General features: G+C 38.9%; 3 long non-coding RNA genes across 3 annotated transcripts; all 3 read left to right on the top strand.

Annotated features, from left to right (window-relative positions):
• Positions 1–857: 857 nt before the first annotated feature.
• On the top strand, positions 858–3,539 carry LOC140343312 (uncharacterized). Its single transcript, XR_011923295.1, has 2 exons — positions 858–958; positions 2,818–3,539. It is a non-coding gene; the product is annotated as an uncharacterized lncRNA (long non-coding RNA).
• A 311-nt stretch (positions 3,540–3,850) lies between these two features.
• On the top strand, positions 3,851–5,991 carry LOC140343167 (uncharacterized). Its single transcript, XR_011923269.1, has 2 exons — positions 3,851–4,025; positions 5,359–5,991. It is a non-coding gene; the product is annotated as an uncharacterized lncRNA (long non-coding RNA).
• Positions 5,992–7,916: 1,925 nt separating this feature from the next.
• LOC140343311 (uncharacterized) lies at positions 7,917–14,652 on the top strand. Its single transcript, XR_011923294.1, has 2 exons — positions 7,917–8,027; positions 14,031–14,652. It is a non-coding gene; the product is annotated as an uncharacterized lncRNA (long non-coding RNA).
• The last annotated feature ends 6,834 nt before the right edge of the window (positions 14,653–21,486 follow it).

The following is a 21,486-nucleotide window of genomic DNA, read 5'->3' as shown; positions in this document are numbered from 1 at the left end:
TCCAAGGCTGAAGAGGATATGCTTTCATTAGTGAAGCTGGGTGATCCAGCAAACCTGGAATGGATTTCCTCATTTATATAGCAAGTCATTTGCTATTTGTTAGCAAATTTTTTTAATTCTGGACTAGATCCATTTCAGGTTTCCTGGATCACCCAGCTTCACTGATGAAAGTGTATCTTCTCTAGCCTTGGAGGGCTTTATAAATTAAGGGCCAATGTCCTCCACCCTAGGCTAGACAATCTAGCCTGAAGACAACCTCCACTGCTGGATATCAAGACACAGGGGAACATATAGGTAGGAACATTGTGTTATTACCAAAGACCATATCTGTATGTGAGGGGGAGCCAAAACTAGCAGAGGAATGGGAATAATGGGGGGAGACAGGGTGTTTCCATTTCCACAACTATGGCAGGACCAATGGCTGTGGTCTGGGGAGACCTCTGGGTTTCAAGCTATGTGAGGATTAGAAATGTCCAAGGAGCAATTTAAAACACCATTAAGCTCTTAAGTAATCAGAGGCAGCGGTAAGTAGGATAATCATTCCAAAATAGTACATTCATAACACTGAAGGCTGAATATCTTGACGTTCACCATAAACTGATCTTCTGATTTAAAAAATAATTATGTCCTCCTATTTTCATTCCTTTACATTGAGGTAGGGGAGATTTGTCAGAAAATGTACCTAAAAAGGAATGCATGAATCCATCACATGCAAGCTGCAAAATATTACATTTTTTCCTGAGTTTGGATAACTGCTGAATCAGAATTTATGTTCTGGGTTGACTTCATATTGGTGCCGGGAAGTAAGTGACTCACTTTTTTTCCTCTAACTGGCAGGACTTGGCAAATTGCCACTCAGGCACCCAGTGCTGTCTCATGAGTACAGCCTTATATAAGCGGGTGGCTTCCTCTCTTCATTTTCAGCACTCAGACCCTGAAGAGAAAGACAAAAGGAAAGGTATGTTTAGCTGGTGGGGATCCCATTACGATGAATCAGTTTCTTTGCTCTGCAAATGGGGAAGCACAGGTACACCTTGGGTATTGAGTCAATGAGCACATAGGCAAATTAATTAGGTAATGGAAAAGTCATTTAGCATTTTCAGAAGGGGAGGTCAGCAATGGCAGACTACATATTATTCTTATGACAGGTTTCCTTTAGTTGGGTCTTTTAGCAATTCTCAGTGGTGAGTTCCAACATTTAGGGGCATACATCATTGTATATCACTGACCAACAAGCCACTGAACTCAACCAGAATGGCATTCTTCATCCCTATGACACCAACAAGGGGACACTCTTCAGCATACTGACGTGAACTGGGGGGGAATCTTTCATTCTACTGACACCAACAAGTGGAGCATTTTTTCTTTCCACTGACGACAACCAATATGGCATTCTTCAACCCATTGATAGCATTAAGGGATGGTATTCTTTATTCCACTGACACTAACAAGGGGGTACTCTATTGCTGTTGACACCAATAATGGGGAGGACTTTTTATACTCCAGGGGACACATTCTCTGATACCATCTGGGGTAGGGGGGTTGTAGTGGGTATTTGTTTTTCAATCTTCTGATATTTTTCTTCCCACTGATACCAACAATTAAAGATGATTAAACTGAAAACGGCAAAAAAAAAAGGCAGGGCAGTCGGATCCATCAGGGGGTGTCCTGCATCTGGTCCCGACATTGGCGCCACCATCTTCTGCTCTTCCCCCTGGTTCTTCATCCTATTCATCCTACGTCATCTGACCCAGACGCATGATTGGGTGACATAGGATGAAAAAAAAAAAAAGCTGATCTCACTGCGCATGCATGACATTGACAAATTTTTCTGTTTGCGTGAAAAGGCTCCTTCTGCGCATGCCCAAGATGCTCGGGCAAGCGCAGAAGGAGCACCCAAGAGCCTCCCGGGATTACGTTACATAAAAGGGTTGTCTACCCTTTTATGTAAAGTGGAATTTCTAAGTTTTGGTACACTTTAAACACTATATTTTTCTCTATAGTACAGGTGTCAAACACATGGCCCGTGGGCCGTTTTCGGCCTATCTGGCCGCTTTATGTGGCACGCAGTGCCTGTGCCACATCCAAGCACCTGACATTTGCAGGCAGGAAGACCTAGTCCCAGAAAGCTAGCACTAAGCACAACTGTGCCAAATGTCCAATCCTGCTGCCAGTCGTATGCTGCTCCAGGAACGGAATCTCAGTGGGATGATACATTTGCAATGTTTCCAGACTCCGAGACACCGGCCTCCAGGTACACTTACCTCAGGAAAAGCTGCTAGGAACAAAAAAGCAATCACTCCCAAAATGTCCAACAAGAGAAAAGTTGATGCAGGAGGGAGACAATTTATTGAAAGGTGGGAAAGCAAATATATGTTCATGCTTCAGGAAGATGGCGTGTGATATGATGTCTCAGGGTCGGGAAGGATTTATACTTATATACTAGCACTATATATCTTAATAAAAAGTTCAGCCCGCGAGTTAGCATGTGTTTTACATTTCGGATTTTGAGTTTGACACCCCTGATCTACAGTATTTTATGTGGTCCGCATCATTAGCACTTCATCATCAGCCTATGCTAACACCTCTTCTTGCATTAAAAAATAGAAATGGGCTAGACCACATTGTGGTGGCTGTACAATAAAGGAATCCACCAGGAACCCAGACTAGTACACACCACCCACACAGGTTATTGATTATATTTAGTTTACTGATACAGAAGCCTGGTGTGGGGAGGTGTATGCACAATATGTGTGTATGGATCAATACCCGTAAATTAATGTGAATTACTTTGCTTGTGATTTTTGTTTCTTTTAGACCATGTTTGACAAGGTATTCTCAGTGACCACATTTCTGCTGATCTGCAGAGTTCTTTTCAGCTTAACCCCATGCAGAGGTATAAAGGACTGGGACAGTTTTAATGTCACTACAGGCAGTCCCATTAGTGTCAACTGCACTGTACTCTCTCAGTCCAGAACACCCTGGAGTAACTTTGTACAAAAACATGTTACTAATGAAGCCATCACCAGTTTTAACTGCACCCAAGCTATGGAGGCTGAATGTTTTCCTAAATCTCCACCCAAGCCTGTTAATACCTTCATCCATTCAGATGCTAAAGAAGTCAAGAAAATCTGCCGTGGTGTCTCCAGAGGAAAGAATATGACCAGTTCAAGGGACTTTACACTTACTGAATGCAGAAAAGAGAAAAAAAGCGACAAATATAAAAACCGTACTGATAAATCTACCATATGTGTAACCTGCAGAGCTGGAGCGCCTGTTCATTTTATCCATAAAGGAAAATGTTAACACTCCCAAGAGTTTATGATTTCTTTCTGCTTTACTGCATCCTGTGTTTTGTAATTACATTATTATGGAGTGATTTTGCTTTGTTACAACCTGATTTTTTAACCTCTATCTCTGAGATCTACAAAATCTGTCATGAGCTCAAGAGAATCTGTATAACCACTGTTTTGCCTTATTTACCAGCTTTGCTCCTATATTACATTCTGTGCAATAAAGTAGCTTGACTTTTTGCATTACCTTGGTGTTCTCATTTATCCATATTTTAAAACCCCCAGCACACTGGTGATATTTTTTCAATAATGAGTTTCTAATATTTACGTGCATCTAATCCTAAAAACCAAAAACATGTAATATATTGAATTATTAACAAATCTTTTCTATCAGACTTTTCTGCTTTAATGCCACCTGCTAATCCTGCATATAACACACTTGGATTGCTACGTTCACTCCTCCGTTGTGTCTCATTGAAACCATTCTCTGGATTTGTAATACAAAAGCATATAACACGCACTTTTTTTTCTTGGGTTTAGAACTGTTGAAATATAATTTATGATCTGTTTTGACCTTACATGGATATGAGAAAAATATGTGGGTCAATCTCCTTCCTCCAACTGGCAAAGCTTGGGAAATGGCCAAACAATCTGTCATATATGTACAACCTTATATAAGCAAGTTGCTTCCTCTCTTCCTACTCTCAAATCCTGAAGAGCGAGACAGGACAGGTATGTTTAGCTGGTGGGACTGCCAATAAATCCAACCTGCTTTGCCCTGCACAGGCGAAGCAATGGGTCACTTTAACAATAAGGACTGAAAAATGCAATATATCCCACTTTTAAAATAGCACAGAAACAGCTGCAACAATAACATTAATTGTCCCTACTGAAAAAAATAAACCTAGTACAAAAGAAAAATGGTCAAGGAATCAACTCGATCAGTGTTTCTTAGCTAGGGGTTCGTTGAGTAATGAACAGGTCAGTTTAGGTAATCTTTTTGGCTACCTGTAAGGCTGGCATTCTTCCTCCTAGCCAGTAATGTAAGAGGCATTGACCACCCCACTAATGTACCGTGAGCTGGGGATATAGTTATTATAACAGGGGTTTCCTGAAGACCTGAAAGTTATTTCAAGGGTTCCTTCATAATAAAGAAATACAGATCGAGACAGTCATGCAACTAGTATTTCCAGAAGGTGAGATCAGCAATGGCAGACTATATACTTCTTCCAAGACAAATTTTTTTTAATGTGACCCTGTCAGGTTATTTAGCAATTCTTTGGTCTTTGTATTATACTTTCTGCAGCTTTGCAACATTTATGGAGTACTCTACATTGTATCACAACAATGGGGGTATTCTTCCTCACTCCATTCCACACCAACCAATTTGGTATCTTCATTACATCACCAGTATATGAGAGAATGCTTTATACCTCTGACATGAGCAAGAGGGGTATTCCTTATCCCACAGACACCAACCAACATGGACCAGTATGGCATCCTTTATCTCACCATTAAGGGAAGGCATTCTTCATTCATCTGACAATAACATGGGGGCAATGTATTTCCATTGACACCAGTAGAGTGGAGAATGCTTTATACCTCTGACATGAGTAAGCAGGGAATTCTTTATCCCACCGATACAAACCAGAGGGAGGCACTCCCACTAATATCATCTGGGGTGGTGGGTTTTCTTTTTCTATCCACTGATATTTTCCTATTTACTGATACCAACAATTAAGCAATATGTCATAAACTTTCTGAGACCTGCACATAAGTAAGTTACATACGAGCCATACCTATCAATCAATCAATCAATCAATCAGCCCTAATCATTTTTTCTCTGCATCATTCTTTGGGGTGAATTCATTATCACACTATTAAAGTTCATCCTGTGTTAGCACCTCTTCATGCATTGAAAAATCAAATTGGCATAGACCACATTGTGCACTCCCCAGGCACAGAGGTATTTGCTGTAGAAGCCTGGTGTAGGGATGAATCGATATTGTTTAGTGCTTTTATATAAATGTGAAATATTATTTATTTGTGTTTTTGTATTTTTCAGACCATGTTTGGCAAAGTATTTTCAGTGGCCACATTTGTGATGATCTTTGGAGTTCTTTTCAGTCTCCCACCATGCAATGGTAGAAAGGACTGGGACAGCTTTAAAGAAAAGCATATCACTACTGCGAGTTCCACTGATTTAAACTGCACCCGAGCCATGAATTCTGTTATATTTATTGTGGACGGGAAATGCAAGGCCTTCAATACCTTCATCCATTCAACCACTGGACCAGTCAAGGAAATCTGCCATGGTGGCAGCGGCACACAGGATAAGAGCAGCTCAAAAGCCTTTCCACTGACCGAATGCACAAAAGAGAAAACTGGGTGCAAATATAATGGGCGTACGTCTAATTCTGTCATATGTGTAACCTGCAGTAATAGATTGCCTGTTCATTTTGTCCGTAAAGGAAAGTGTCCATAAAGAAAACTGTAATACTCCAAAGGTGTTATTATTTCATTCTGCTTCACTGTATACTATGTTGTCATTAGATTAATATAAATCATTTTGCTTAGTGACAACCTCACTTTAAATCTCTAAGCAGCCATCAGCTCATAAAGAGAACCAGTATAACTGCTGTTTAACAACTTTGTCCTCGTATATTATTCTGTGCAATAAAAAAGCTTTTCTCAATTATTTTTAGACTGTGTTATTTGTGTTTTGATACCCCAAGCACATTTTAAAAAAAAGGCTATTCATTTTAGAAGAGTTCTTATAATTTCAGTGTTTAAAACCCAAAAATCTAATACCATTTCAGTCCTTACTTATAGTGGCTGCATTTGTTTCCTTTTTCAGGCTTTTTTCTTTTATTGTCACCTGCTAATTCTGAAGAATAGCAAATTTTCTGTCATAGGGTGGCCATGCTCACTTCTCCTATGTATCTATGGAGCCTACTGAAGGAGTGGCATGGTTCCTCTAGGCATGTTTTCATGATTTGAAATACAAGCATGCCCTCCTCTTTTACTTTCCGGTTCCTTCTAGTTTAGAAAAGTCATGCAATATTTTATATTAAATTTTTATGGGATTTAGATAACTCCTGCAGCCCATGGCATTGATCCAAAATATAGGTTCTGGTATTGGCCCAAGCCAATACAATGCCTTCTCTCTTTCTCAATCTACATTACTGCCTTGCATGGCAGGGATGCTTCCTATAGACTTACCAGTGGTGGGGTTACATACCAACTCTAATAAACAAGTGACATGAGCTAAAGAGGACAGGATATGAACAGAGCTGAATTCGAAGTGCTCTGTAGAAGAACTGATGCTATTAGCGATCTTGAACAGTGGATTAAGGTATCTTGTTCAACTACGTAAGGAATGCTAAAAATCATGCAGACTAAAAGTGTGGGGGGGGGGGGGGTGTTGAATCGAGAGTATATCCCTTTCCCTTATACATAATTGATAGTAAGCTTTTCTACCTTCTGTATCCTCCCTTATATCTAATAGATTGTAAGCTCCTCAACCTTCGATATCTATCCCCCTATACCCTAATAGATTGCACGCTCTTCTACTTTCTGTATCCTCCCTGATACCATAATAGATTGTATGCCCTTCTACCTTATTCATCTTAAATCATACTATAATATCCTGGTATATGGGCAATTGGTGGTAGGGGACATTAGACATTATTCAGTCTTGGAAAGAAAAAAGTGCAAATCTGGCCCAGCCTAGTTGGGGTATTAATGAAGGCACAGCCAGGGCTCCCACCTCAGATCAAAGTAAATTAGAGATGCAGCAACACATCTATCTGCAAAAAATATACTTAGTAAAAAGTACCTAAATCTCTCATATTATTGAGTAAAAAAATAAACCTGTAATTGCTTGGCACAGTAAATATGGGATGTTGTTGGTACAATGACAGAGTATACTCAGAGCAATGTAGTAAGGCTTACCATCAATGTTTCCACATCCTAAAGTACATATGTTGATGTGATATCCTTAAGTGCAATGGGATATACTGAACAGAGACGCGGACTCATCATATTATTTCACAACACATTTGGTTTAGGCTCGTAGTTGTACCCATGGCTTAATATATGTAAGATTTGATTGCTTCATGTTCATGCCGTGTGGAGCAAAAATAAAATGTCATCACACAATTTGGAACCTGTAGCCTATAAACATTTCTCTATTGTTATAATGGTAATCCTAATCATTTTCTAATTCGGGAGACTGAAGCTATCACACTCAATTTATAAAAAGTTTTAAAAAAAGTTAATATTATGGTAAAGAGGGGTAGGTAATCCTGCTTATTATTTAGACTTAACGTCGGATAGCTCTTCTACCTTCTATATCTTGTAATAGGTTGGAAGGTCTTCTACCTTTTCTATCCTCCTTATACTTTAAATCTGATCTCCAGGATACTTTTCATACCCCTCCCATACTTCTCTCCAACCCAACTCCTTTAACTGACCACTGTGCCCTTTTTATTTACCTAAAGCTGGGGTCATATTATGTTCCGATACCATGCCTTCTCTATTTCTCTGTTTACATTCTGCAGGGGTATTTCCTTACTGCCTTGCATGGCATGGACACTTCCTATAGGCTGCCCAGTGGTGGGGTTCTCCTAAAAAGGAGTGACATCAGCTAATGAGGACAGGTATATGAACGGCGCTGGATCAAAGCCCCCAGCAGAAGAACCAGGGATATTGCAAGGCATCTTACTAAGCAAGGTAAGGAATACTACAAAGCATGGAAAATTGGGTAGAAGTTGGGGGGAGGAAGGGTCTGAGAGAAATAGTAAGTCTTTCCCTCCATCTGTATCCTCTCCTTTACCCTAATAGATTGTAAGCTCTTCCACCTTCTGTATTATTCCATATACCCTAATAGATTGTATGCTCTTCTACTTTACACGTCCTAAATCATACTGTCCTGTTATATGGGCAATTATTTTTTCAAATACATTCAAGATCCTGCTGTCAAAGCAGTGGTGGGGCGCAAAAAAAAAGCCGGCCTAAGGGAAGAAAAAAGTGCAAATCTGGCTCTGCCTGGGTGGGATATCAAGGAAGAAATAGCCAGGAATTCCACCCCAGAACAAAGTATAAGAAAGAGAGATAGGGCTATTCTTGTGTCAGCATGAAAATATCAAAAAAGACAGTAATAGCATATCAGAACAATTATTGGAAATTCTGTTGGTGCAATGGTGCTGATTTGTTAAAGCTCTCCAGCGCTGGGGAAGATACACTTTCATCAGTGAAGCTTGGTAATACAGCAAACCTGGAATGTATTTCTTTTGCTATTTGTTAGCAAATCTTTTCAATACCGGACCATATCCATTCCAGGTTTGCCAGATCACCCAGCTTCGCTGCTGAAAGTGTATCCTCTTTAGCCTTGGAGAGCTTTAATAAATCAGGCCAAATGACTGTGTACAGAGTATCCTATGGGTATGCTTGGATTATATATTCAGCACAATGTAGCAAGGCACACCCTCAATGGTTGTACATCCAAAAGTGCATATGTTGATATGCTATCCATAAGTGCAATGTGATATGTTGTCCTTAACAGAGACACTGACTCATCATATTATGAGTTGTACCACAACACATTTGATTTATACTCTTAGTTGTACATATGGTTTAATATATGTAGGATTTCATTGGTCTATGTTGGACTTAGAGCACAAAAAACTCATAACACATTTTAGAACATAGCATCTATATATTGTATTATTTTGTCTTAGGGGTATTTTAGTTTTCCATTTAGAAGAAAGCTCTGACATTTATATGAAGGATAAAGGTCCAATAAACTTTCCACTGGATGAACCTTTTTTCTATTTGCTCTAGATATTTATCCCATAGAGTTTATCATGGGGAGATGGTGGGTGCTCATACTAATAGCTGATGGGGAGAAGGGGGCTCATACTAATAGCTGATGGGGAGAAGGGTGGTCATACTAAAAGCTGATGGGGAGAAGGGTGCTCATACTAATAACTGATGGGGAGAGGGGTGCTCATACTAATAGCTGACGGGGAGAGGAGTGCTCATACCAATATCTGATGGGAAGAAGGGTGCTCATACTAATAGCTGATGGGGAGAAGGGTGCTCATACTAATAGCTGATGGGGAGAGGGGTGCTCATACTAATAGCTGATGGGGAGAAGGATAACTGATGGAGAGAAGGGTGCTCATACTAATAACTGATGGAGAGAAGGGTGCTCATACTAACAGCTGATGGTAAGAAGGGTGCTCATACTAATAGCTAATGGGGAGAAGAGTGCTGATACCAATAGTTGATTTTTGCACCTAACCTTTTATTTAATTAAAATTATATAAATATATAAAATTATATTATTATATATAAATTTATATATTTGCAGTGTTATACATATTGTTTCTTATCATGGCAAAATTAAAGCTCATCTCCAAGCAAACTTTTATCCCCCTTCCAATACTCACTTTATAAGAAACATTAGATTTAGTTATTTATTTATTGAATTTCAATCATTTTGTTGGTTCCAACCTATAGGCATTCACTGCAGCCCTATACAATGTACAGCTTGCGGCGAGGAAGGACTACGGATATCAAATAGCCTTATAGTCCAGTCACTATGTTGCCTCTGTTGGGTGCTGCTGCCATCTAGTAGTCATCATTGATATACTTTCTCCACGTTACTGAAAGTGGTGGTTAAATGTGGTCTACAGTTTCTAGAATTGGTCCAGAATTTGTATTTTTTACTATATTGCCTTCCTACATTTTCTTACTTATTTACAAAAATGTCATGGTCTGGTATGGCTGCAGTTACTCTCTTGGATATCTGGATGTTCTATGCAGGCTTTCTATGTATTCTGCAAACTTTTGTATTTTCATCTAGACAAACATTTTTCTAATACCTAGTTACCAGTTTGATCATCAAGCTGTTTTCAGCATGTCCAATGCTATACTTGCTTACTAGAAAATGCAACTATAACTGTAACAAAGAAATCAAACAATAACATGATGTGTTCTACATATCAATTAATGTTATGTTTGTCCTTGTTTGGCTTACAAAATATTTGTTTTATCCCCAGTAGCTCTGAAGTCCTAAAATGAAAAGAGTAGACGTTTTTCTGAAAGTGCAGCAAACTTTTTATGAGCAAGTGTTTTGTAGGAGCTGCAACAATAAGGATTGGCATTGATCACTTAGTCTTTGCCAGGCAACCTTGGAGGCCTGGTATCTGTGCCTCAAACCCCAAGGATCAATGTAGTAAACTGGATCAAAGGGGATCTTACGAACATACTGTAAAAGCTTGGGGAAAGATAGGGAGCCAGGTGTTAAAAACAGCCAGGTAGGAAATTCAGCCAGGTGTTCAAGGGAGTTCAAGGGAGAGGTACATTTGAGAGCCAGGTACTAAAGGGAGTCAGGTACAATAGAAAGCCAGCTGCATAAGTCAGCGAGGTACAAATGGCAGCTGCAGGTGGTGGGATTAGGTAGATTTTATTTCTTACCAGACATACCTGTTATGTGCAGATATTATTTTTTATTGTGTTTTATTTTTCATCCACCCCTATGACATGGGGTCCACCTGCAATTTTTAAAACCAGACCCACGTTGGCTTTCAAATATGTCGTGACACTGTTTTCACAATAAAACCAGAATTCGGTATTTTGGAGAGCTGGTGACTTCATCTTTTGTCTACAAAAGTTTAGACAGACATGCATTAACTTACAGGACAGCTATTACCTATGTACAGAATTTATTAGATGTGGACCAAGCAGGCGCTGGGATGTTTTCTTGCTATTAATTGGAAACATCTCCCTTCTATGGGGGAAAGGGGGGAAGCATTATTTATGATGAAACTGTTTTACTGATTTGTAATACCAAGTGGTATTAGACTAATGCAATATTTAGCACATGAAATACATGTTTACAAAGTGTTGCTCCACACTGCAGAATGTAAGTCACAACATCCTGCCCATTCAGCCGAGGAAGGATAGAAGCAGATATATCTACCTATATATATCTATTTATTACCAGTTTACAGCAGTAATTCTGTTTTATTAAAGTTATTATCAGCTACAAGAGCACTGGAATAACCAGTTCAAAAATGTAGCTTGCATAAAGCCTGCAATGTGTGCCCACCATTAATGTACAGTACTTTTTAAATTCTCACTACGTTAGGATATAATACTCCAGTCCAGCACAGCCATTGTACAGATTGAATATGAGCACCCAACTTCATAGTTCCACAAGCTCAGAAAGCATGTCCCCACATTTTAGGTAAAGCATTCATTATTCTTACCAACCAAGCAGGGTCTAGCTAGGGGGTAAAAAGACGACATAGCCACTTCAACACGGGGTGAGCAAAAATGGCCGGGCCTGCTACCTATGTTGTTGATGTAGCTCACAGCCAGGAGCACACTCCCTGTCTTCTTGCAGTACAGAAACAGCCCCTGTAAGAGATGTTCAAATCATTAGCATGTCTTTCTATATCAAACTCCTCCATGCTAGTGATACTCCTGATTCAGATCTTTTAATTTTGGAAAGCTTAGCTCTCTAGACACCCCAGTGGCTGCTGGATAAGCTAAAAGTATGTGTCTGCTCTTTACACTTGCATGCAATGCCTTGCTCTCAAAATAAGTGTCAGGAATAGCAGTGAGGGTATGATTACAGCAGATCTGCTACTGGCATAGGGGTCTATTTTTAAAATAAGTGAATCCACTATTCAGCAATGTTCTCAGGTGGAGAATCTTCCAGGTTCATGAGTTTCAAATGGCAGTGACCTCATTTTCCCTACTCAAATGGGAGATAGAAATATACAGAGTAACATATGTATTACATTTGTATCCACTGTTTAATTAAAGAGGAATTAAACACAACTTTACGCACCTGTCCCCGATCCCTCACTGGGCACCGCTATCTACTTCTTTCTTACCTTCCTCCTTGTGGTCCTCAGACGTCTTTTTGTGCTGGGCCAGGATTACAAAAATCCAGTTATTAATTCCCGGCACACAGAGAAGGCCAGGAATGCCGGGTATATTGGCAAACAAAGCGGACACCTAGCATGCACAGCTCAGCTTTATTGCCTGGAGCGATAAGGCAGGTAGAAGATATTATTGCATAAGGGATATCCCCTCCACCTTTCTGCAATAATGACCTGCCTGATCAAGTATTCTTATAGTGGAAAGTGGAAAAAGTTTTTTTAAATACATTGCATACATTTTTTTTATCCATTTATTAGGCCTTTGTTTATCTTAATTAGTCCTAATAACTCTACCCTTAGCTAATATTTTTCTGGTGATTTTTTTAGCATATTTATATGTTTATTACAAATAATATTTGAACCTATTTTGCTTTAATTCATTTTTTTTTAAATATGCATTTAAAATGCAGCACAATCAAAAAAATGTCTCAATTGAATTGTGAATAACTTTGTAATGCTAACAGAACAAAATTTCTAAGGCAGCTTTTTTTTAACTTTTTTGACACAGGGAAACCATTGAAATACCTTAAAGTTTTCAGGGAAACCCCCACTATAATTACTATTTATTTTAACTCACAGTATAATGGCATGGTGGTCAATAGCAGGAAGGCCTCTTGCATTGCTGGCCGGTTGTAAGAATATCACTCTTATGGATAGCCAAGATCATTGGCGTTATGACCTGAGAAGCACAAATTATTCTCCACTAGAGAATGTGTGTTGAGTGGGCTATGTGAGCTCAGGTTCAGAAAATGTGTTGAATATAAGATTCACTGCTTTATATTTAGACCATTTGGTGCCATTTTTAACAGGACAAATATAGAATAAATGGATAATTTACACTAACATATTTATTTTTAAACACTATATCAATTCAAGCAGAGGCAGATGGTCCTACCCAATGGTACCTGCATAGTTCACGTGTCTATTACCTTATGGTAGTACACTATACAGGTATAGTTGGGCAGGAGAACACTTTACATAACACTGTTAGCATACTGTAGGTCCATAGGAAGAGGTGCAGGACAAAAGGTATAAGAAACAACTGAAAATCAATGCTAGGGTATTCTTCAGCCCACCCCTGCGGTGGGCTTTTGTCATTATACTTACTCCCGAGTGGGGGGTATTCTACATCTGAATGACACCAACATGTGGACATTCTTATCCTACTCACACCACTAAGTGGGGCACTTTTCTTCCCATTGGAACCAACACCAATAGCAATGCAAGTCTTCACCTCATTGACATCATTGAGGGAAGGAATTTTTTATTCCACTGACACTTAAAAAAAGGGTATGTAAGGATGGGAGAGACTCTTCATGACACCTCGAGCAGGTTGAGCCTGAAGGGGTATGTCAAGTGATGCCTACCAGAGGAGGGAGGGGGAATGTCTTCTTCTTCCCACTGTTATCATCAATTTGATACTATGGGCCTGAATTATTAAAGCTCTCCAAGGCTGGAGCAGATACACTTTCATCAGTGAAGCTGGGTGATCCAGCACACCTGAAATGGATCGGGTCCAGGATTCAAAACGAAGAGGATCAACCTACGGTAGCACCTCTGCTTGCATTGAAAAAAAAAAATGGGGTAGACCTTATTGTAGTGCAAATGGTGATGGGATCTACAACACAACTGGACTAGCTCCGGGAGGTATTTGGTTATATTTTGCTTACTGCTGTAGAAGCCTCAGGTGGGGAGGATCAATACAAGTTAGTGTTTTAAAGAATGTCATCATTTGTTATGGAAGTTTAATATTTTCCTTGTGCTTTTGTATTTTTAGACAATGTTTGGCAAGATATTTTCAGTGGCCACATTTCTGTTGATCTGTGGAGTTCTTTTCAACCTTCCCCCATGCAGAGGTGTAAAGACATGGGAAAACTTTCGAGAAAAACATGTCACTACAGAGAGTGCCGCTGGTTTTGACTGCAACCGAATCATGAATACCGATATATTTATTGTGAACGGACAGTGCAAGTCGTTTAATACTTTCATCCATTCAACCACTGGACCAGTCAAGGAAATCTGCCGTGGTGTCGCTAACGGAAGGAATAAGAGCAGCTCAAAAGCCTTTACTCTGACCGAATGCAGACAGACAACCACTTGCAAATATAGTGCACGTACTGTAAATTCTATCATATGTGTAACCTGCAGTTCCGGAGCACCTGTTCATTATGTCCGTAGTGGACGGTGCTAACACTCCAAAATATGTTATTGCTTCATTCAGCTTTACTGCATTCTTTATTGTCAAAATAATTTTATGGAGTCATTTTGCTTAGTGACGTCCTGGCTTAAGGTTCTATCTTTACGCTCTAAAGAATGTGCAAATGTGATCATTTAACTGCTGTTTCCCTTATTCCTGCTTTGTCCTTATAACATTCAATAAACGAAATAGCTTTATTCCATGCTTCACTGTATTATCTGTGTTTTGTTCTCCAATCACACATTCAATAAACAAAGAATAGACAGTAATATAGTGCAGGATTTCAGTCCCACCCTAGGCCACTATCCTGATTTGGAAAACAAACATTTCCTTCACTTCTCATTTTATTTACATAGGTGTAGATGTGATTTATAAATTGTAAAACATATGCAATACTATTACTTTTTTTCTTGATACCTGTTGCAGCATTGAAGGCATTAAATCAGAAATTTTATTGTTATCTAAGTTCATATGGGCATGGGAAAATATGTGACTCACTCCTCTTCCTCTAACTGGCAGTAATTGGCAAATGGCCACCCAGTTACCCAATATTGTCCCATGGCTACAGTCTTATGTAAGTATTTAATGTACAGCTCTGAGTAATATATTGGCGCTATATCGAATCAAATACTTAATAAATACTTAGTAATAAAAATAATAATAAATGAGTTGCTTCCTTTTACTATCAGCAGTCAAATACAGCAGTAGGGGAGCTGCTAGAGCTGCCATTATAGTGAATGATTTTTTGCCCTGTCTGGACAAAGGTCAGGTTCACTTTAAGACATTTGAAAAAGGTAGTATGCCCTTGTTTTTAAAATATCAGAGACCATTATTAACGGCAAAAGTATTTGCTCAAGAAAAAAATAAACCTGGTATAACATAATTGGGTGCACTGCCATTGCTGGCTTCTTTCTGGAGATTACCTGGAGCAAAATAGGATTTTATGTTTTTGACTACCTGTGACACTTTATGAATGGATTTATAATCTAGTTGGGCTATGTTTAAATTAGGATGTTAATCATGAATAATATATAAACTACCACAAAGCCACAAAGAGCTGTTCTTCTCTCTTCCTTCTTCCAATTGCTATTTGGCTAATCTTTTCATTCCTGGACCAATTCTATTCCAGTTGATCATCTCCAGTCCTTGAAAGCTTTGATAAATTTGGTCCTATGTATTCAATGCCAAGTAATCAGCCATTATTGGCTGAATATCTTCTCTACCCCAATGTGCTCCAGGGTTGATATGTTGCCCTTAACTAGAATGGAAGCACTGACTCAACATATTATGAGTTTCTCCACAACACATTTGAATTTTGCTGTTTGAATCTATGGCTTAATATATGTTGGATTGAATTGCTTCATGTTAGACTTAGAGAGCATAAATTAAATGTCATAGCACAATTTAGAACATAGCGTTTCTATACAGTATTTGTTTCTCATATTGGTTATTTTAATAATTTTAGAAGATTGAAGCTATCACACTGAATTTATAACTTTGTCTAATAATTGTAGATAATTATCTGATAGAGTTTATCATAGGGAGATGGGTGGTCATAATATTAGTTGATATTTGCAGCTAACCTTTTATTTGCTATGTATATAAAACATAATATTTCTTATTAGGGTCAAAAACCTAAGCAAAGATTTATACCATTCCTTTTATTCACTCAGCAGCGACAGGTTTAGTTATTTATATATTGTATTTTATCTTCAATCTATATGCATTCCCTGCTATTTTGGTGGTATAACTATATAAACTATAGTGAGGAGGGACTACAAGGATCAAGAAGCCATCCTGTTGAATCTGTTGGGTGTTGCTGTTATCTAGTAGCCATCACTGATACATATTTTCTTAATTAATAAATTCACTGGTTAAACTGGTCTGTAATTTCTGCTTTTTTGTTTTAATGATTTGTTGTTTTCTAAGTTGCTTATCTACAATTTCCTTGAATATGCACTTTCTGTTTTCACCTTTTTTGTTGCCAGATGTGCCATTGAAAGGAATATACACAAAGTGGATCGGGGTCAGATTGACCCAAGTTAATAGACATCCAAATTGGAAGCTAATTATATTCTACCACAATAAGTGTAAATATTGTGTAAGGCTAAAATCAAATATAAATACTCTGACTCATGAAGGATTAACACATACAAGACACCCACTTCCTATGAGAGCTGAAGAGGTGAATCAGGTGGGTTTCAAATTATATAATTTATATAATAAGTGGAGTAGATATTTTTTGTACTTATCAACCATCTACAGCAAAGTTTCCCAACCAGGGTTCCTCTATAGGCTACTAGGGGTTTCTTTGTGCAATGGGCAATCCTTTTGGGTGAGTTTAAGTGATACCAATGATCAGTAAGGGTGACATTCTTCCCAATGGCCAGCAATATAAGAGACATTCTTCCTACTGACCACCACACTATGTACTGTGAGCTGTGGATATAGTTATTATAGCAGAAGTTACCTAAGACATGAAAGTAATTTCAAGGGTTCCCCCATGTTAAAAACTTTGACAAACACTGATCTACAGTATTCCTGAAATGCTTTCAGCCATAAACTAATTAACTATAATGAATTTAAAGTGTATGTATACCCAAAACTACTGATTTATTTCTTTTAGCCTTGGATTGAGCAGGAAAGGCATAGCACCATTGTCTAGCTAACATTGCTATCTCGCCCCCCCTATTGTTTAGATTCACCATGTAGCTTGGTGACTGTTCTTATCAAGACAGAAAATTATGGAAAAGGTTAAAGTTGTTAATGTAACAAGAGGTCAACACTTCCAATGGGGACCCCAACTCTGGTGACAGCTGTCCCATAGGGGATTTCTTCTTTAGTTGTTAGGATTTTGTATCACATCCTCTTGCATATTCAGGACAGGAAGGTACAAAAACACAAAAAGTTTTGACTATACATGAACATTAACTTAAAACGGACATACTGTAACAATATATTAAAAAAATGGCTATCCCTTTTATAAAATGGAAAATTGTGTGTGCTTTTTTTTTAAATACTTTTTTGAGAGGTCCCCTCCACTTCAATTTTTGGTTTAACTGTGGTTAAAGTAAAGAATGAAGGGAAAAAGCCTCTTGGCTTGTGTCATATATCCCAGGAGGCTGTGGGCTGCTCTTTAAGCGTATTCGTCATTAAGGGGCTGTAAAAACAAAAGTGCTTGGTCTTATGCATGCGCATTGGGATTGGCGCTTTTTTTTTTACAATGGGAGGAAGATTCATCACCTGATCTCATGCCTGCACAGTGCAAGTTTGGGTGATGTGAGGAAGAACCTGGAAGAAAGAAAATGGCGGCACTGGATGGAATGGCAAGCACCAGAAAGATAAGGGAAACCAAGACAGAGTGGGACTCATTGGGCTTGGTTTGTTGAGGGTTTGAGGGCTTTTCATAGGTAAAGGTAAGTGAAACTTACGTACACTTTAATTGTATAAATGTTTGGACAGCCATGCACAACCTTGCATTTGTGCAGTCTATCCAGCTATGCAATCATTTTATTTAAACCCTTCTCTGTTATTAATTGGAAGTAGCTCATTTCTAGGAGAATTAGGGAGCATTTGTCATGATTGATGGTTTGTAATATCCAAGTCATATTACACTCATACAAAAAAGTCACCTACTTACCCATGTGTCACGCTTTCACCGATCAGATGAACGAAAACTTTTTTTTTAGTGTTGAAGGTAAAATTGAAAAACAAATCCATATTTTTTTTAAATACCTTTACAATTCTTCATACAAGAAATAAAATTTGAGAGGTCCATTTATAAAATGGGAAATCTAATACACACATACTCTGGTAGGAAATGTTCTACGTCCATTTGATTTTTTTAAATGGCAGTAACTGATTCTCCACCTGAGAATATGTGCCGAGTATCAAATTCACTGCTTTATATATATAGACCCTGTAGTGTCACTGTAAACAGGACAAATATAGAATAAAATGTTTTTATATCTACATTATATCTACATTTTATTTTTATTCTAACACTGTATTTATGCAAGTAAAGGCAAATGTTCACACCCAATGGTACCTGTATGCTTTAAGCATGAACCCCACCAGGCAGAATTAGGCTATTAAGGTGTGGTTGGGCAGGGGATTACTTAGCCCAACTTTGCTGGCATAGTTTCAGAGGAAGGGGTGCAGGACAAGAGCTATTGAAGGGAAGGGGTGCAGGACACTGCCACTATTGATTGGGCTTTTGTTATCCCACTAACTCCAGAAAGGTGGTACTCTTCATTTCAATGACATCAACCAGGAGACGCTCTTTATACCAATTAAACCAACCAGAGGGGCATTTTCATGCCAATTGCACCAGTAAGGGAGGTGTTCTTTGCACTGCCACCAACAAGGGGTATTCCTTATACCCCTAACACCAACAAGGGGGCATTTTATACCCCTTCTTTATAAACACTCTTCTTCTCACTGTCCCCAACACCAAGGAAACACTCCTCATCCCTTTGACACCAACAAGGGGCAGTTTACTGACATCAACCAAGGGTTATTCGTGGTCCAATTGAAACAAACAAGTTAGATGTTTTTCATCCCAATGACACCAACCAAATATGAAATTCTTCATCTCATTAACACTGTTGAGTTGAGGCATTCTTCCACTGACACTAACCTATTACCTATACCAGGAGCAAGAGGGGCACTCTTCATCTCACTGACACCAACAAGGGGACGCTCTTCATCTCACTGACACCATTTGGGGTTTCTTTTTTATTCCCATTGATACAAAGTTACATACTCCATGCCACCCCAGCCACTTTCCTCTGGGCTACATGTGGGCCACATTATTCAGTCATCAATAATACCTCTTCTTGCATTGAAAAATAGAAATGGGATAGACCACATTGTGGTGACCGTGCAATATATGTGACGGAATCTATGTTCATTCATTTGGAAGTTTATTACTTTGCTTGTGTTTTTTTTTTTTCCAGACCATGTTTGGCAAGCTATTTTCAGTGGCCACAATTCTGTTGATCTGTGGAGTTCTTTTTAGCTTCCCCCCATGCACAGGTACAAAGGCCTGGGACAAATTTAAAGAAAAGCATATCACTTCAGAGAGTCCCACTGGTTTCAACTGCACCCAAGCCATGAGTTCAAATATATTTATTGTGAATGGACAGTGCAAGCCCTTCAATACTTTCATCCATTCAACCACTGGACCAGTCAAGGAAATCTGCCGTGGTGTCAGCAGCACACAGGATAAGACCAGCTCAAAAGCCTTTCCACTGACCGAATGCAGAAAAGAGCAAACTGGGTGCAAATATAATGGGCGTAAGGATAATTCGGTCATATGTGTAACCTGCAGTGCTGGGGCGCCTGTTCATTATGTTCGTAAAGGAAGATGCTAACCTTCCAAAAATTGAAATCCTTCATTCCGCTTTGCTGCATCATCCTATGTTGTCATAAGCTTGCAGTCATTTTGCTTAGTGACAACCTGGCTTTAATTTCTGTCTCTAAGCTCTGCCATGAGCTCACGAAGTCAAGAGAACCAATATATTAGCTGATCCCCCTTATTTCCCAGCTTTGTCCCTATAACATTCTGTACAATAAAATCGCTTTAAACTTTCTTTAACATTGGTTTTCATTTTCCAATTGTTGATCCCCATGTAATAATAAAACTAATTATCCATATCCAGTTCATATCATTTATCAGGTATTTAAAAAAAATCGAATTTATTGCAGGATTACCTATGGTGGCTGCATTTTTGTTTCCTTTCTTTTAGGTTTTTTCTTTATTGTCACTTGGTAATCTTGCATATAGCACATGTATTTTTACATCCGACTGACACCATTGAGGTCATGATCTTTTTATCCTTGACACCATCATGACGGAATATTTTGTACCCCTGACACCAACAAAGGAGGACACCCCCATCTTTATGACACCAACAAAGAGTCATATATCAACTCCCTAGCTCTAATTTAGGGGGCACTCTACATTGTATCTCACCAACAGGGGGGGATTCCTCATCCTACTAACTCCAACCAGTATGGTTCATCTCTTTGACACCTGTAAGGGGAGGCATTCTACTGACACTAACAAGAGAGCATTTTAATTCTGCTGGTACCAGTATGGGGGTAGGAGGATTCTTCATTCGTCTCACATAAGCAAGAAGGGTATTCTTCATCTCACTGACACCAACAAGGGGACGCTCTTCATCTCACTGACACCATTTGGGTTTTCATTTTTCTTCCCATTGATACAAAAGTTACATACTCCAAGCCACCCCAGCTACTTTCCTCTTTAACATTCTATGTGGGGCACCTCATTCAGTCATCAATAATACCTCTTCTTGCATTGAAAAATAGAAATGGGATAGACCACATTGTGGTGACCGTGCAATATAGGTGACGGAATCTATAATGCACCCATGCTACCATCGACTGCTCAGAGAGGTTGTATTTAGTTTACTTCAGTAGAAGCCTGGTTGAGGAGGAAGAATCAATACCATTTAGTGTTTATAAATAAATGTGAATTTTTCATTTGGAAATTTACTACTTTGCTTGTGTTTTTTTTTCCAGACCATGTTTGGCAAAGTATTTTCAGTGGCCACAATTCTGTTGATCTATGGAGTTCTTTTTAGCGTCCCCCCATGCAGTGGTAGAAACCCCTGGGGCAGCTTTAAAGCAAAGCATATCACTTCAGCGGGTCCCACAGGTTTCAACTGCACCCAAGCCATGAGATCAACTATATTTATTGTGAATAGAAGGTGCAAGCCCTTCAATACTTTCATCCATTCAACCATTGGACCAGTCAAGGAAATCTGCCGTGGTGTCGGCGGCACACAGAATAGGAGCAGCTCAACAGCCTTTCCACTGACGGAATGCAAAAAAGAGCAAACTGGGTGCAAATATAATGGGCGTAATGATAGATCTGTCATATGTGTAACCTGCAGTGCTGAGGCCCCTGTACATTATGTCCGTAAAGGAAAATGCTAACATTTCAAAAATTGAAATCTTTAGTTCCGCTTTACTGCATCATCCTATGTTGTCATAAGCTTGCAGTCAT

The sequence above is a fragment of the Pyxicephalus adspersus genome, chromosome Z (assembly GCF_032062135.1).
Source record: "Pyxicephalus adspersus chromosome Z, UCB_Pads_2.0, whole genome shotgun sequence".
Taxonomy (NCBI): domain Eukaryota; kingdom Metazoa; phylum Chordata; class Amphibia; order Anura; family Pyxicephalidae; genus Pyxicephalus; species Pyxicephalus adspersus.
This window is presented reverse-complemented; position numbering and strand designations above follow the sequence as displayed.